At 39.4% G+C, this 17,676-nt stretch overlaps 1 pseudogene; it reads right to left on the bottom strand.

Annotated features, from left to right (window-relative positions):
- Positions 1-3,500: 3,500 nt before the first annotated feature.
- LOC116480281 (26S proteasome regulatory subunit 4-like) lies at positions 3,501-13,937 on the bottom strand (annotated as a pseudogene).
- Between the last annotated feature and the right edge of the window lie 3,739 nt (positions 13,938-17,676).

Raw genomic sequence — 17,676 nt, 5'->3', positions numbered from 1 at the left:
ATATGTATATATGTATGTGTATATATGTGTGTATATATATATTTTTTGTTGAAATCACACTGCATTTATAATTTAACTTAGTGGGAAGGGGCAAATTTTTTGCATTGAGCTTTCCTACTCCAAAACATGGATTATCTTTCTATTTATGCAGTCTAGTTTTGTGCCCTTCAGAAATATTTCATATGGTTTGTTCAGGAGATTTTGGATATTTATTGATAAGTGCTTTGCCTAGGTTATTTATTTATTTACATCACAAATGGGAGGTTTTCCTTTTCATTGTTTTTTCTCAGCAAGTTTTGTTTGTTTATATGGAATGGAGCCTGAGTCATAACATGGCATTCTGGGCCTTCCATCTCTCTCTTTTCTGTTTCATTTATTACATTTTTCTTGTGCTAACCATATGTTCTTCAAGAAATATTTTCCATAAATGTCCCTAAAGAGCCCTGTTTTTTGAATTCTTCAGCCCTGCTTAAGTATCCTTCTTGATTCCCTCCCCAACTTTTTTTCGTCTGTAATTTTGTAAACTCTTCTACACCTTCTAAGTCCTCTCTTCCACATATTTCTCCTACAGCATTTAGGTCTGCATTCAAATGCTACACAACATAAGTTGGTTTTCAGTTACCTTTCTGGGCGTGCTTGTCTATTATATAAAGCAAGCCTCTAAGATACAGAATGGCAGGAACTGTGCTCCACACTTTGATTTTTTTTTTTTTTGGTACCCAGTGTATTGAACCTACTGCATGCTCAATAAAATTTGTCTGTTGATCTTCACCAAATATTTTAAATTATCTCTGGTAACTATCACTTTCATTAGAACAGCTTGATACATTCTAATTCTGGTGATCTAATATGCATAACAGCCCTTAGGAGCTGAGTCAGGAGAGAACTTTCATCCCACCTCCAAGAGACAGCCCATTGGAAGATTAAGAAACCTGCCCCCACAGAAGGCCAGGTCTAAGCCAGGCTTGAAGCCAGCTCTTCCAAGAGTTCAGGGCTTTTTCTGCTGAACTTTTTGGCCCCTTTCTGCTCAAAGGGCTGAGTCATAAGTTGTCCTAAATAGCCCTCAGGGGTGTCTTCTCCAGCTTTGGGAACAAGTTGCTGGAGTTTGAAAAAGAAGGAGAGTTTGGAGTCATTGCAGTTTCAGTGGGCCTATAGTAACACAGGTCTTAAAATTTCTGTCCAGTTCAAACACACAAAATAAGTTTATTTCCCTAATTACTGTTGATTTTGAAACAAGCATGACCAAACTGCTTGTTTTGTAAGTAAATCACAAAACTTGGAAGTAGTAGCAACTCTCTAATCCTTTGTTGAGATCCTTCATCAATAATTAGAATAATAGTAGTCCCACTTGAATAACATATCTGGTTCAAAGCCACAAACAGACCTTGAGAGACCAAGGAAAAGTAGAATACTACAGTTCTTCTCACTTGTGTTCTGTGCTATGAGCTTCCACACATATTGCTTTCATGCTTCTTCCTTCTTGGGAAGGCATTGTGACTTCATGAATAGAAGCAATGGCTTAAGCCCAGAAAGACCTAATTTCAATTTTGTTTCTTTCATTACTGTTTATTGGGCATGTAACTTAACCTCTCATACTTCTAAAATATTTTCTTTCTATGGGGAGAGACTGTACTAAAATTTTTGCAGAGTGTTTTATAATCTGGAGATTAAATGCACTATGTAAAGCCACCACCAAGTTGTTATTAATTATAGCCAGGACTCAAGTCAGCTGTCAGTATTGCAAGGAGGAGCAAGTCCACTGCATAAAATGACAATCCCTTCGTGAGCTTTCAAATGCATAGAACTTGCTGACACAAATACTGCAGCACACCAAAGGGTAGAAAATGAAGGTAATAATTGCAGTGGAATAGAAGGATGTCTGCTGGTGTAGTATCAGAGAACTCTTAGTTAAAAAAGAATAATCTGAAATTTGTTTTAAAAACTGAAGACTGTTTGATGGTAAAGCTGCAGAATCCTTTCTGTCTGCTTCCAGCCCTATGAGAACCTGGATAGCATTCACATGTATTGACATCTGACAGGAAAAAACAGAATTACTGCAGAGGCTGTTGGAGAGCTCATTGTATTATGACTAAGCTCACTCAGAATCAAATTCTTTCCAGTTTCATTAAAGGGTTTTGTGCCTGGTGTATCATAAGTGCTTAGTAAATGTTACTCTTATTATTTTGCTTGGAAGAAGAAAAATACTGCACCCACGGGTCACCACAGACATAAGATGATGCACACAGCATTGCTTTCACAAATAGCAGAAAGTGTGCATATCTGTCTATACCTGAGCCAGTGAAGAATATCTCCAACTCTGTCTTTTGTTCCCCAGAAAAATACTTGGAGGTTTTTGGAGCTCACCATGTTTTATCCCTGCAAATAGACTTGATTTTAGTTTAGACTGGATTCTTCAACCATTGTCTCCAGACAAAAAGTCATTACACAGCCATGGTAGAACATTCATTCTCTGAACTTTTTCATAGAATCCACTGGGGCAAAGGTTTTCTCTATCAAGCCAGGTGATTAGAAAGAGCATAGAAAAGGCTGGTAACTCTCCTCTAGACTACAGCCTTATATGAATGTTAGATTTTCATAGCTTGTGTTATTCCACAATTTCCCCTGCTTCTTCTCCTACCAGTTGGCTTGCTTGTAATTTGGGCAGCTGGGCTTTGGTGGCTCAGACCTTCTCCTTCATGGAAGGCTCTAAGCCTCCCTAGTAAAGTTCCATATTTTTATTATGTAGGATTGACCACCAACTACAAAAGAACTTTTTAGATTTCCCTAGGGAAATAAGCAGGGGGCAAATGCATACTAGTCACCATCATAATGTTTTAGTTTTTCCCGTTACATTAAGCCCTTTTTCTTGTTTAAGATGAACCATTTTAGGCGGTCTCTAGACAGCTTTGCCATCAGAGTGACCACAGAGGATGACAATAACAGCAGGTGTTGTTTGTTGAAAGCTCAGCTGGTATCTGGTGTTGTGGCGAGTATTTAAAATGCATTATCTCACTTAAAACGTAAGTCATCCCTGAAACTCAGAGAGGTTAAGTAACTTTCTCAGCATCATACAGAGGCGAAGTTATCAGGATTCAAACCTAGGATTATACCTCTTGAATTTTTCATAATTATTCTATATGCTATTGGTAATGTCAATAATAACACCACCAGGAATTAAGTTGGTCATATTTTCCCTTTGATGTTAGGCAGCGAATAGGTAAAGCATCCTAATTTTAAAAATCAAATAAACAAATGGACAGAAACCCAGATGGTTATTATTATTTTTGTTAAAGAGCACACTCTATTGGGAACAGACTGCTGCACAGTGACCGACAAACGCCACCCAATGGGCACTTACTCATCGTACTCCAAAAGACACGGGATGTTTTGCTAATAAAAATCAATGGGAACAGGGATTCCTCTGGGCAACTCCCCCAACCTCATCCTTTTCAGGGGTCAAGGAATCTCCCAACCATTTTCCTCATGGCAGCTGTGGTTCACTAGAGATAGAGGCCCTCAGGGGTGCCTTCCTGTTTCTTATAAAGAAGATTTTCTTTACATTTTTTGAAGTATTCATTTGTTACTTTCATTCTACATTCTCTTGAGGCCATCAGACCAGCTTCTGTACAGATTGCCTTGATGTCAGCACCAGAGAGGTCATCTTTAACCATGATCAAGTCATTCAGGGTTATGTCATCGGCCAGTGTCATCCTGCTTGTGTGATTCTGAAAGATATGCTTCTTAGTCCTTTCATCAGGCAGGGGGAACTCGATCTTCCTGTCAATGCAGCCTGGTCTGATAAGTGCTAGATCCAAAGTTTCTATTCGGTTTGTGGCCATAATAACTTTCATGTCTCCCCTAGAATCAAATCCCTTCAACTGGTTCAACAGTTCCAACATTGTTCACTGAATTTCTCTCTCACCACCAGAATTTGAGTCATATCTTTTTGTCCCAGTGGCTCCAATTTCATCAGTAAACATGATGGATGGTTCATGTTCTTCAGCAACTCAAAACAATTACCATATGAGTTTGGGCCCCGTCACCTAGGTACTTCTGAATAAGTTCAGAGCCAACCACTCTCAAGAAAGTGGCTGAGGTTTGGTTTGCTACTGCTTTGGGTAACAAGGTTTTGCCTGTGCCAGGTGGACCACAGAAAATGACCCCCTTAGGAGGCTTTATACCTATCTCTTCATATTATTCAGGATGGGTGAGAGGAAACTCCACAGCTTCCTTAATTTCCTGAATTTGGTTGTCCAGCCCCCCAATATTGGCATAGGTCTCCTGGGGGGCCTTTTCCATCTTCATCACTGTGACCAGGGGATCCGTGTCATCCATCAGCACCCCTATCATGGCATGCACCTTGTGGTTGAGCAGGATCGAGCAGCCAGTTTCCAGAAGATCTTTGTCTACAAATGAAAGAATGTTGACATAGTGTTCTGAGCCCACAGATGTAGACATGATGGCATGATTGTCATCAATGATCTCTTCCAAGGCTCCTACTGACATTGGGGTCCCCCTCAGATCATCCACTTTTGATCTTTCCTCTTCTTGCTTTTCTTCTAATGGTTTCATTTGTTCCTGATTTTTAATGAATTCTTCCTCCATGAGAAGATAGTCTTTAATTCTCTCTAACGTCAGTAATTTTAACCAGCACTGAGTGTGAGGTGTCACCAGTGGCAGTTTGCTGGCTGCACCTGGTCCCTTTGTTTTCTTCTTCTTTTTCCTCACTCTAGTTGGTACAAAGGTTCATATTTCTTTTTCTTGTCCTTGTCATCCTTCTTGCCACTTCCAGGACCATCTGGGTCTGACTTTGACCCATCTTGCCTTGGCCACTTGAGCTAAAAAACTCGGATTATTAAGATGCCTGTTGGTTACTTAACAATTTTAGTTTCACTATATTATTTAGCTACAAATAGCAGTGGGTTCAAACATTTTCCCTTGCTGGGGATATAATTTCTAGAAAGTGTTCTTTGCAGTGAAACTGAACTTGAAGCCATTAAGTAGTAATTAATATTAGCTCCTGCTTCAAAAGCATTATATTTAACAAGGCTTCATAGGAATAATAGTAATAATATGAAATGGGGTTTTGGTTTATAGTTTAATTCCAGGAAGAAAGCATATGCTTTTTAAAATTTACCAGAGTATTTAGTAACATTGTTTTCATCTCCAGTGAGCATGCATTGCTGATTTTAAAGAGACAATGCAGCTGCAAAAAAAATAGAAAAACAAAACAGTTGCAGGACAGGAAGCTCAAGTTTTAAAGAGAGCTATAGTATCACGTAGTGGAGGTTACCCTGCAGTTCCAACAGAATGCTGAACAGTGAGTTTCATGCTGTTTTATCTAAGCAACAAATTGGCAAAAATATAAAACACAAGCCTAGAAAATGAACAGGAATCTAGTGAACAAATCACTTAATAGAGGTATTATTTTCTATGTAACTCAGGTGTGAGCAAGGGTGGTCCCCTCAGTCTTGGTGTCAATTTTACACTCTGTGACAATCCAATGTCCTGTTGAAATGTTTGCAAATTCACAGGTGAAGAGAGCTAATGTTCTCATGGTGGTAAGTTCAATCTTCCTCCAAGCTTAGTAGCACATTGAGAATTAGTTCTCAAAAGAATATTGCTGATTTGTTAAAGGGTGTATGGTTATGCTCTCAAACTGAAGGGACTTTTGCTCCAGTGGATATAGTGGGTCATAAGGGCATATGTTAGCACTTTCCGCACTGAATGCAAGATTAGGTTTTATATCTTCTGTTGGCCTGGGCCTCTTTGAGAGCTATCGACTTTTGGAATCACTTGGTAAATTGGCCGAAGTAGAATACCTGGCCTTTCTCTCGCAGAGTCCAGCAAACATTACAGGGTTATGTTTTTTTTTTTTTTTTTTTTTTTTTTTTCTTCTTAAGCATCTTGCTGCTCTATGTCTTGTCAATATAATGTGTTTAATGGAATAAATCAGCATGATGTCTTACAGGATTTTGAGTGGTTCTTGGGAATTAAATTGTGACACAGAATTGGGGAGTTGACAGCTGACAATTGGCATTCTTACCACAGTAAAGGCATACTTTTGTCTTCACCAAGTGAAAACACATGATTCTTAGTGTTCTTTGTTTCTGGGAATGGATAAAAATGCATGTTATTTATCAATAACTGCAAACTAGGTGGCAATAACCCTTGTAAGAAAATCAATCTGGCAGGCAGCTATAATAGGCAATATTGCTATTCTTCTCAGTGTTTTGCACTTGCCAAAGAGAAATGCATTATGTTCTTTGAATCTTACAGCTTCCTAGAAATGAAAGCAGAATAGTTTTTCTCCCCATTTTACAGATATGAAGACTGAGTAACAGAGAGTACATTTTGTTGGGAAAACATTTATGAGGGTCCTGAGACTCTGAGGAGCTTGTTCTGAAGTGTCATTTTCCTTCAGCAGTTTTTTGTGTTTTTCCTTATAGATTAGCCTATGTTGCATTGCAGGCTGAGGGCAAGGGGCCTGAAGTCAGACTGCCTTAGTTGGAACTTGAATTCTGCCACTTGTCTTGGGCAAATTGCTCAGCTTCTCTGTGACTCAGTTTTCTCATCTGAGGATTAAATGAGGATTAAATATATGAATGCAAAGTAAAGTACACAAAATAGAGCCAGACACTATTAGCATTCTATCTATAGTTATTGAAGAAGCAATAACTGACAAGGTTAAAATCTTACAACCCAAAGTCAAATGTAGAAGATTTAAAATATTCTACATTAAAAATGTGTTTTCTATCAGGTCCTGGGCTACCTTCACCTTCTTCAGTGAATGGATCAAGTAGGAAACTATATCTCATTGGTTTAAAGTTGAGGTGACTTGTGTGCTAAATGCCTCTGTTAGCATGCAGAGAACGCTTTGCATGATTAGCATTGACCTGACAAATTGCTGTACTCTCCAACTGATTCAGCCAAGCCATTTCCCCAGTGCTGACAAAGCACCAATCCTAGGTATTGCACCACAGGGCCGCCATTATCTACCATTTCAGGAAGACAAGGAGCTTAGATGGAGAATATTACAATTATTTTCACAAATTAGATGGCTGTATTTGAATCTGAGAGCAAAAATTCATGGGTAATATATATCTTTCTATGTCTGTCTCTCTTGAATATAGAGAAGGTAGTTACAATTGGTAATTGAAACATTGCCTATCAGTGTGAAATTTTTGAGATAAATTTTAATAAATACATGGACTTTTCAAGTGTCTTTTACTGACGAAAACAGCTGAATTGATTAAAACTAATTTGCACAATTTGTGGTTTATGGTGGAACTGACAGCAAAAAAATGGAGCATTTTTAATATAAGTACATTTTTGAACTTGGGATATTTTTGTTTACATCATGTTGGTAAATGTTTAAATCTTATACTTCAAAAAATTTGCATTTGAAGGGTGACAGACTTTTCTTTGCATCAATTCAAATTATTTAATTATGGTGGAGACAGAATTTATCTATTTTCATGAACCCGTTACATTTTCATTGAAGTTTAGAGATTTGAATTTTTTTCAGAGTTATAACTTTTATTAAATTGACTTGATGATATTTTGTTGCATATTTTTTCTTTTAGTATTATGGTGAAATCCTTTTGCTTTAAGTTGTGTAACTGCTATTTATATTCCTAATGGAATATAAGACCTTGGAGGCTTCTAGGGTTTCTCTTACTGCAACTGTCTACGATTAAAAGATTGAATTATTGGTCTCTTAGGATAGAAGCACATTCAGACTTGTTACTTGTTATAGTTTAATATCCATCTCATAAGAACCACTGAGAATCAATCTCCAATTTGCAAATAACCTGGATTTGAGGCATTGGTTTGTGAGTAATCTGTATCATTTTTGGGAGTTCTTTTTTTGTACTGTAACAGTAAGTCAATATCAGTTGTTGCATTTTCTATTTGCTTAAAAATATTGGAGTATAAAATTGGTTCTCAGGCAGCTTGAGGTTTAGTTCCAGGTTTGCTTTTAGCTCACTTTAGTAACTTACTTAACTTCCGTGTGCCTTGGCATTTTCATCTATAAAATAAGGAGGGAGGAATTAGGTCAGACTGGAGCATCTTAAACGTTCTGTTTCTCAATTTCTCTTTGAATTTATCCAGGTAGATTCTGCACTAGCTTTGGCAGACTCAAGTCATAAGGTTGGTTAAGGTTAGAAAAGAGGATGAATAGGAGGGAGCACCTCAGATCAATCGGGAGCTAGGGAAATTAAACTGTTTATAAAGGAAGATCCTAGCAGAGCCTGCGTAGAGGTCCTACACATGGACCCTTAAGGCTTGGCAAAATTAAGTGAAGTTTGATAATATGTCACTAAGATAATTGTGGTGGTAGGGAAGTGGGGGTATATTCTCAGAAGAAGCAGTGCAGAGAACAATTGCATTCAGCTGGTAATAAATAACACTCAGGGCCAGGCACTGCAGAAGCATGGCTCTGGATGACGGAGCACAGAGGGTTTGAGCACAGGGAGATTGGTCAGAGAAGCACAAGACAAAAGCATAGGAAATGCTGTAACTGGGAAGCCACAGGGTTGTCTGAAGCTCACTCAGCCCTATAATATAGACATTGGGTCTGCTGGCAGAAAATATTAATTACCAGCTCTCCCAGCCTTAGGTAACACTGTGTCTAAATGGCAGTATGTCTTCCTAGGGATTATGAATGACAAGAGGAATGAGAAATGACCAGAACCATCATGCCTCCTCTGCTCCTTCTGTAAAACCTTACTAGTGTTTCTATTTTTTATTTTATTTCATTTTTTATTTCCAGTAGGCAAGAAGAGAATCTGAAAAGTGATGAAGGAGGATGATAAGTACTTAGGGAAGAAGATTTTAAAAACTGAAAGGATCTGTTTTAGTTAGAATGGGAAAGATGTTTCCTTGGTTACAGATCTTTATAGGTGGTAGAATTATGGTGAAAACACTTTAAGGAAAATTACTTGATTGCTTGGAGGTATCAGAGGTTTTTCAACAAATATTTCATTGAATAGAAATGGATTGAGCACCTGCTATGTGCAAAGCTTTGAACTGAGTGCTCTGGGGGATATGAACAATTATATTCTGTCATTCCAACACCTGAGGAGTTCACACAAAAGCTGAAGAGACAAAGCACACAAAGCAGTGAATTAAATGATAGAGCAAGACTTAAATATCCGTACAGAATGCTGTGGCATCAAGAGGGACTCCCCGTCCTCCTGAGTTCTGGACCAGTTGAGAAATATGCCAAATAGAATGCATATAGGGCAATAGATTACTTTTATTTTTAGTAGATAAAAGCTAAATTGAAGTACACAGAGCTTAGTAAAGTTCTCAGTGAGCCACTTGACACTGAAGTCCAGAATTAGACTTACATTCTTAGCCATGTGATGCCTCTGTCCCCATGGAACAGAGAAGAACCACTGTTTGTGGAAGAGCTTGCTTCCAAGAAGAAAAGAGAGGAGCTGAGTCTAATATCGTAAGTTTATTCTTTCCTACTTGGCCCTGAGATGAAGCAAAAAAGGCATAGAGGAATATCAATAATTAAGCTCCTTGTTACAGAAGGATTTATCAAGAGTGGGGAAGAGGCATTTCCCTTGACAAAAGATAACAGTATCAGCAGTGAAGGAAGAACATGCAAAGTGACAAAGAAGGATCCAGATTTTAGGGGCTAGAGATAGGAAGGACAAGCTGGGCCACAGCGTGTTTAAAGGATTTTCCCAGGGGAAAGATTTGAGCTGGGTTTTTGGGATGATAACATTTATGTAGGCAAGAAGAAGAGCCTGCTGGTGGGTGTGGGAGGGATGATATGGGCAAAATACTGGGAACACAAGAAAGTATGTAAACCCAAAAGCAAGATGATGACAGTGGAAACTGCAAGAAAGGGTGGAAGTAGCAAATGTTGAGAAGGGGATACCAATGAGGGGAGATAATATGTAGGAGGAGAAAAAAGGAGTATGAATTCAAGGGCAGGGATCTCAGTTCTCCTTTCCCTTTGGTACTATAGTGTATCAGTTAACCTCTCCAGGACTGTCTCAATTTCCTCATCTGCAAAATGGGAGAATTTGGATAGCTGATTTCTCTAGCCATTGGTTAGCATGGCTGCCACTGCTAAGAGGAGCTATTAAGCTTGTCAGGTAGAACCAATGGCATTCTTCCCAGAAACAGAAAAAAATATTCCAAATTTATATGGAACCACAAAAGACTCAGAATAGTCAAAGCTATCCTGAGCAAAATGTACAAAACTGGAGGAATTGCATTACCTAACTTCAAATTACACTACTGAGCTATGGTAACCAAAACAACATGGTAGTGGCATAAAAACAGACACATAGACCAATGGAACATCATGGAGAGTCCAGAAACAAATCTATGCATCTACAGTGAGTTCATTTTCAACAAAGTTGCCAAGAATATACAGTGTGGAAAAGACAGTCTCTTTAATAAATGGTGATGGGAAAACTGGATATCCATATGCAGAAGAATAAAACTAGACCCCTATCTCTCACTGTCTACAAAAATCAAACCAAAATGAATTAAAGATTGAAATTTAAGACCTCAAATTATGAAAGTATGGCAAGAAAATCATGGGAAAGCTCTCCAGGACATTGGACAGGGCAAATATTTCTTGAGTAATATCCCACAATCACAGGCAACCAAAGCAAAATTGGACAAATGGGATTATATCAAGTTAAAAATCTCCTGCACAGCAAAGGATATAATCAACAAAGTGAAGAGATAACCCACAGAATGGGAAAAATATTTACAAACTACTTATCTGACAAGAGACTAACAACTAGACTATAAAAGGAACTCAAATAATTCTATAGGAAAATACCTAATAATCTGATTTAAAAAAAATGGGCAAAAGATCTGAATAGACATTTCTCAAAAATAGGACACACAAATGGCAAACAGGCATATGAAAATGTTTTCAACATCATTCATCATCAGAGAAATTCCAATCAAAACTACAAAAAGATACCATCTCACCCTGGTTAAAATGGCTTTTATCCAAAGGACGGCAATAACAAATGCTAGCGAGGATATGGAGAAAAGAGAACACTTGTACACTGTTGGTGGGAATGTAAATTACTACAACCACTATGGAGAATAGTTTGGAGGGTCCTCATAAAACTAAAAATAGAGCTACCATATGGTCCAGCAATACCACTGCTAGATATATACCCAAATGAAAGGAAATCAGTATATCGAAGAGATAGCTGCACTCCCATTTTTATTGCAGCACTATTTATAATAGCCAAGATTTGGAAGCAACCTGTGCCTATCAACAGATGAACAGATAAAGAAAATGTGTTACATATAACACTATGGAGTACTATTTAGCCATCAAAGACAATAAGATCCTGTTATCTGCAACACCGTGGATGGAACTGGAGGTCATTATGTTAAGTGAAATAAACCAGTCATGGAAAGGCAGACTTCACACGTTCTCACTTATTTGTGGAAGCTAAAAATTAAAACACTTGAACCCACGGAGATGGAGCGTAGAAAGAGGGTTACCAGAGGCTGGGAAGGGTAGTGGTAGTGAGGGCCAGGGAGGTGGGAGGGAAAAGGTAGGGATGGTTAATGGGTACAAAGCATAGAAAGAATGAAAAATATCTAGTATTTTATATCATAATAGGGTGACTACAGTCAATAATAATTTAATTGCACATTTTAAAATAACTAAAAGAGTATAATTGAATTGTTTGTAACACAAAGTATAAATGCTTGAGATGATGGATACCCTATTTACCCTTGACGTGATTATTAAACATTGTATGTCTGTCCAAATATCTCATGTACCCCATAAATATAAAAATTTAAAAAAAGATTGTCAAGTAGAACCAGAGAGGTAAAGACCAGAACAGACATGTGGCATTCTTCTCTATACCCCTGGGAGATACAGAGATATAGAAGGCTTTCAGGAGTCAGAGGAGGTCTCTGAGAAGGAGGCTGTGTTATATCCCTGAATGCTGCTGACATCTCTGGTGAGGACTATCCTCTATAGCACGTTACACAGACTGAGTGTAGAGAGTGAGGAAGCTGAGTTAAAAACCTTCTCGGCTCTCAGTGCCTAGGTCTAGTTAAGAAGTACCCAGGGTAGAGCCTGACCCTTACGTCAAAGGGCACAGCAGAGAGCCAGGGAGGCCAGTGGAAGTCCGCCTTGTTTTACTTGCTCACCTTTCCCCAGGCCAACCCACTTTAATACAGGTTCATCTCTGGGAGAAGATTTTTCTCTTGCACCCTAAGGTTATGCACTGAGAACATCCATTTAAATCTCTTGGCATTTCTAAATTCATACACCTACTAAAATTTTGGGAAAAAACATATTCAGTGTAGTGACTGACCTTCAATATCCTTACTGTATTCCCTTGAATAATCAACATTTTATTACCTTCGGTGCACATTGGTGAGATTTATTACTCACTTTAAAGAAGCTGTCTTTTATCTAAATTAAAAAATGCTTATGTATTCCATATAATTCTCACCCTAAAGAAGGGGAAAATGGGGCTAAGTGGGGAGAAGCCAATCCATAAAATAGTTATTTTCAAATATGATGTACTTGATGCTGTGTGTACAATTGATGGACTTTTAATATGAATTGATACCCAATTTAGCTCAATCACAAACAAATAACCATTCCTTCTTAATATGTAGCAATGAGTGATCTGACAGAGCTGGTCTCACTTCATTTATAATTAATTCATTCATTTATTCCTTGTCAAATATTTAGTGAGCTTTACTGAGCACTAAGTCCTGTGTTAGGTGCTGAGAATAAAATGGTGAGCAAAACAGTTGGGATTTCTTTCTTTCTGGAGGTTTAGGATGGTGTGGAGGTGAAGGGAGACAAATGGAGCAAATCTTACAAATATGTAATTACACATTATGAGATTTGCTATAATAGAAAAGTACAGGCTGTTTTTGTAATTTCTAATCAAACCAACAATACATTTCCAAGGTGTGGCAAGGCAGATACCTGTGCCCTCTGTGTTGCAACCTCACTGTGCCTAGCTCTCAATGTGCACTGTCAATCCTTGGTCCTTTTTCTAGAACATTCCATGACACATTTCTCTCTTCTGCTTGGTGAACTCCTATCATCCCTGCAGATCTAGCTCAAATGTTAATTTCTTGTTAGCTAGCATGAGGTGGCCGCATTGAGCCCACAGTGAAGATGTCCCTTGCCCTGGTTAATTTACAATTGCTCTAATAACCATGTCACCTTAGTTTAGGCCTACAACGTGGCTCTGTTATGACCTCACTCGGCTGTTTTTCAGACAGGCATTTTCTTAGGCTTGTATCCAGTTCATCTAAAATCAGTATCAGGTTATTTAAGTATAAATTAAAAATGAGGGATGTGGTTGCCATAAGCCACTTAAGCCTGGAATTAGAGGTCTCAGAGTTTTGCTCCTTGGCACTCAGATTCTGCTCTGAGACTTCATCAAGTGGTCTGGGGGGCACTCCCTTGCTTGTAAGCTTTGGCACACCTCAAATTGTCATTTTAGTTCTGCGTTATGATGAACGCTCATTCTGACCTCCCTGTATTGAAATTGGGTCTGTAATTGTGTGTGCCGAATAAATGTCTGCAAAAACAGAAATTTTTTTTATGGCCAAGAAATGACTATAGAAGAAAAAAATTACATTCTAGAAAAACCTGTTAAATAGCCAGGAGTTATGTTGTCCTCAGGGAATGAGCCTTCATTGCCCTATCACAAGTAAATGGGACCACAGTCACAATACCTAAAGAGTGGGCAGGGGGAAACCATGACCTGGATGCACTCACACTCTAGCTTGCTGACATAGGCCTGAGGTCTCTTTCCCATGGGCGACAGGTCTCCATCCTGTGCTGAGAGATGAGGCTTGACATAGTCATCTTCTTCAGGGTGTGGGGCAGGGCCAGGAAAATGTGGGCCATTTGGGACCGTAACCGACAATTCTGGACATCCTCTCATGGAAACAAGTTATATTTTGGAGGAGGACGAGGGCCTAAGGTACCTTGAATTAGGAAAAGACTTGGGATGCTCATTGGGGAAGGGGAGGGGAGGGCTTTTAGAGATAGTTTATTAAGGGGCCTCTTGTAGCTAAGTGCCAGCTCTGTTTTCCTGGGGTCCATTTCTCTTGGGAGCTTCAGATACAGCTCAGCTATATCAGAAGGGATGTGTGGTTTCATTTCTAGGGAGAACAAGGCCTAGGGAGTAAACAAAATAACAAGGTTCCACCAGACAAAAGCCGCTGTAGAAATGGCTCAGAAAATTTTTAGCAAGCTGTATCCTGTTGTTTTTGTTAAGCACTGCCCCCTACTATTTCTGTGATAAGCATTGTCGGTGCCTCATCATTCAGAACCCAAGGCAGTGAGCCGCATGACTCTGTTACAGCTATTCTCTCTGCTCTCTGCAGCCTCTCAGACATTTCTTCCACACCACCAATTGCTGAGCCATCATTTCCTAGAGTGAGCAAGCTGAGTGCTGCATTGCAGCAGAACCATTTAAAGAACCTGGGAGTACTGTGAGTTCCTGTCATTTCCCTAACCATTTGCATGAGTGTGCCGCATGGGGGCTGTCTGGGTTTCAGGGAACTCAGTGCACAGGTGCAGTGGAAATAGGGACTCTTGCTATGCTGGGAACAGAACTAAGCTATAGTTGGCTGAGGTTTAGAAACTGCACAGGGTGGCAGAAAATAGGAACTTCTATTACATATAGCCCAAGGATCAAAAGGAGCAGCAGCTCAGAGATGCAATGTTGGTGCGTTGTGTTTGGTTCTCTATTTAGCAAAGTAGAGGGTATACTCTGGGTTGTGCCAAGCAAGTGTGAGATTCTGGGGTAAGGCTCGAAGTACAGTCGCTTCAGCATCTGGCTAGATTGAACTCAGAACCCTAATCCTGGGCAAGCTAATGTGAATTAATCAGTGTTTATTGGGCACCTACTAAGCATGAAATGTTGCTCTGGATTATGCTGGAAAGAGGCAGAAGGATAAAAATTGGTTTCCATGGAATTTGAGGAGAAAAATAAAGTAGGTTTTAATTCAAGTTGTGAGTGTTCACTACTCAGAGTGAGATATATGAATGAGAAAGAATTCAGGAGGAGGAAGAGAGGAAGAGTACATTAGAGAGGTCTCCCTGAAGGAGGTGGGTCTTGGGTAAGCTTTAGAGGGTGAGAAGACTTGGGTAGAAAGAAAGTTCGAGCCATGCCAGGCTCCAGAAGCCCCCTGCAGACCCAGAGCCAAGGAGGCTTCTTCCTTGAGGACCTTAGCCCTATACGAAGAACTTAATTCCTCTGCTCCGTGAATTCAGAAATTTTGTAAAAATGAGGCGGTGTTAACCCAAAAGATGGCCAGAGGGATATTTTAGTACCATTTAATACAATTATTCAGTGCCATTTTATTCAGTACAAGGAACATTTATTGAGCACAGTCTCTGTGTGGAGCTGTGTAGAACACAGGAGTAAATAAGACGTACTTTGTACTCAAAGAGCATCCAGTTTGCAGAGAAATGTATGCCAGTGGACTGTGAGAGGGGCTGGAGTTGGAACACAAGTAGTTTGCTAAAAAAATGAGGGTTTAGAGGCAACAGATCTGGCTCAGGTCCTGGTCCTGCCCCGTTCCTTGGTAGTCTGTTTTTCTAAATTGATTCATAATAGTTGCACATTTTTATGGGATGCATGTAATAACTTGATTAATGTATACAATGTGTAATGGTCAAATCAGGATAATTGGGATGTCCATCACCTCAGATATTTATCATTTCTTTGTGCTGTTGGTTGTCTAGTTTTTAACAAATCATTTAACCTCATGGACATTTAGTTTGTGTGTATATAAAATAGAATTAATGATGCCTTTTCCTCTCTCGATATGGGAGCTTGAGATTCAAATGGCATAAAGTATGGAAGGCATTTTGTTATCTGTAAAATGAAACAGTAATGTTATCATTACTATGCATGTGAGCCATAATATTATTAGAAATGCAGACCTAGCATTTTAGCCATACTTATGGTTTGTGGTTAAAATGTGGTCATCTCTAAGACCTTATATCAAAGCTCTCTCTCTCTTAGGGAGCATTTTGAAAGTCTACTTTGAATTACATATGGGTCTAAGCAGAGCAAAACTGTTTCTTTAAAGCGATTCTACCACATCTTTTTGGTAACTTAGGATGGCCTTTGCATATAATTAGTTTGAATTTACATTGCATTATATGCTGTAGATGCAAAATAAAAGAAGCATATTCCTGTGTAGAACAATTTGACAGAGTACAAGAGAAAAGAGTGAGAGAAAAGAAGAGGAGGGTGGTTAAAAAAAAATACACAAAAAGGAGCATGGGCACATGAAGCAAATTACACACCCATCAGCAATAGCAGAGAAACCCTGGACCAGGGTCAGATACTAGGATTTTAGTCCTACTCTGCTTCAAACTCTGGTTACTTGGCTACACCACTTACCTTTTCTGGAGCTCTGTCTTTCTTTCTTTCCTTCTTTTTTTAAATAACAAAGAATAAGGATTATGATTTCTGCCATCTTGAAAATTGATGATTGTAAACTTAAAGGAAAAGATGACTGAAAGCCAAAGTAAAGAACATTGTAACGTCTAATGCAGAAGCCTAGGCCATTGAGGTTAGAGACTCTGAATTTCAATCCAAGTTTGTCCAGTTTCTTGGGTAAGTTTCCATTAGTCATTGGCATTCTGAGCAGTTCTCCATTCAGAGTGGGTGTAATTATGACTTACTGAATGTGTCTCAGAAGAGCCATGAGTTTATGTCTTTGAGACAGCCTAAGCTGCTCAGACGAAAGGTGGCCCACATAAATATGTGGCTAGAGAAGCCTGTTAGGAAGTTGCTGGGCTTCGAGAGATGCTGCTTCAGAAGTTATTTGAAAAAGGCAGGATGGAGGACAGGGCATTCAGCATCAAGTAAACTATGAAAGAGAAAAAGAAAATCTAATAAAAAAGAAAGAGAGAAAAATGGCAGATAGGAGGTAGGACTAACTTGCAGCTCCTAGTTGAATGGGCAGAACAGTGTGTGGAGGCTCACTTCATGAACTTTTGCTCTAAGAACTGCTGCAGGAACATACCAGGAAAATGAAAAGAATTCATAGACCCTTTGAAAGAAGTGGCTTGCCACTGCAAACTCCATGAGACAGCCAAAAACACTCAGCTGCAGCAAGCCCCACCCAAGGAGAGTCTGAGCTCAGCTACACCTACTCCTGCCCCTACCTGATGGTGTTACTCTACCCACTGTGGTAGCCGAAAACAAGAGACATAATCTCTTGGGAGCTCTATGGTCCTGCCTATTGTGTGAGAAACCCGAGTATTTATCCAGGCGACCTTGTATCAGCTTGTACCAGGCAAGCTTGTATCAGCTGATGCTCTCTTGAAAGTGCCACTACCTGGCTGTAGGGAAACCAACTGCTAGCACAACCAGCATTTGAGAAAACCAGCACACTAAACACAATTACAACCAAGGATGCTCACAGAGTCCACTTCACTCTCCTACAGCCTCCACCAGAGCAGGTGCTGGTATCCAAAGCTGAGAGACATGAACACAGATCATATCACAGGACTCTTTGCAGACATTCCCCGGTACCGGTCTGAAGTCCAGTAGTTTTGCTGGGTGGCTAGACCCAGAAAAGAAATAACAATCACTGAAGTCTAGTTCTCAGGAAGCCCCATCCATAGGGAAATGCGGAGAACACCACATCAAGGGA

This window comes from Hylobates moloch, unplaced genomic scaffold (genome assembly GCF_009828535.3).
Source record: "Hylobates moloch isolate HMO894 unplaced genomic scaffold, HMol_V3 SCAFFOLD_13, whole genome shotgun sequence".
Taxonomy (NCBI): domain Eukaryota; kingdom Metazoa; phylum Chordata; class Mammalia; order Primates; family Hylobatidae; genus Hylobates; species Hylobates moloch.
The sequence above is the reverse complement of the archived record's forward strand: the minus strand, read 5'-3'. Positions and strand labels throughout refer to the sequence as shown.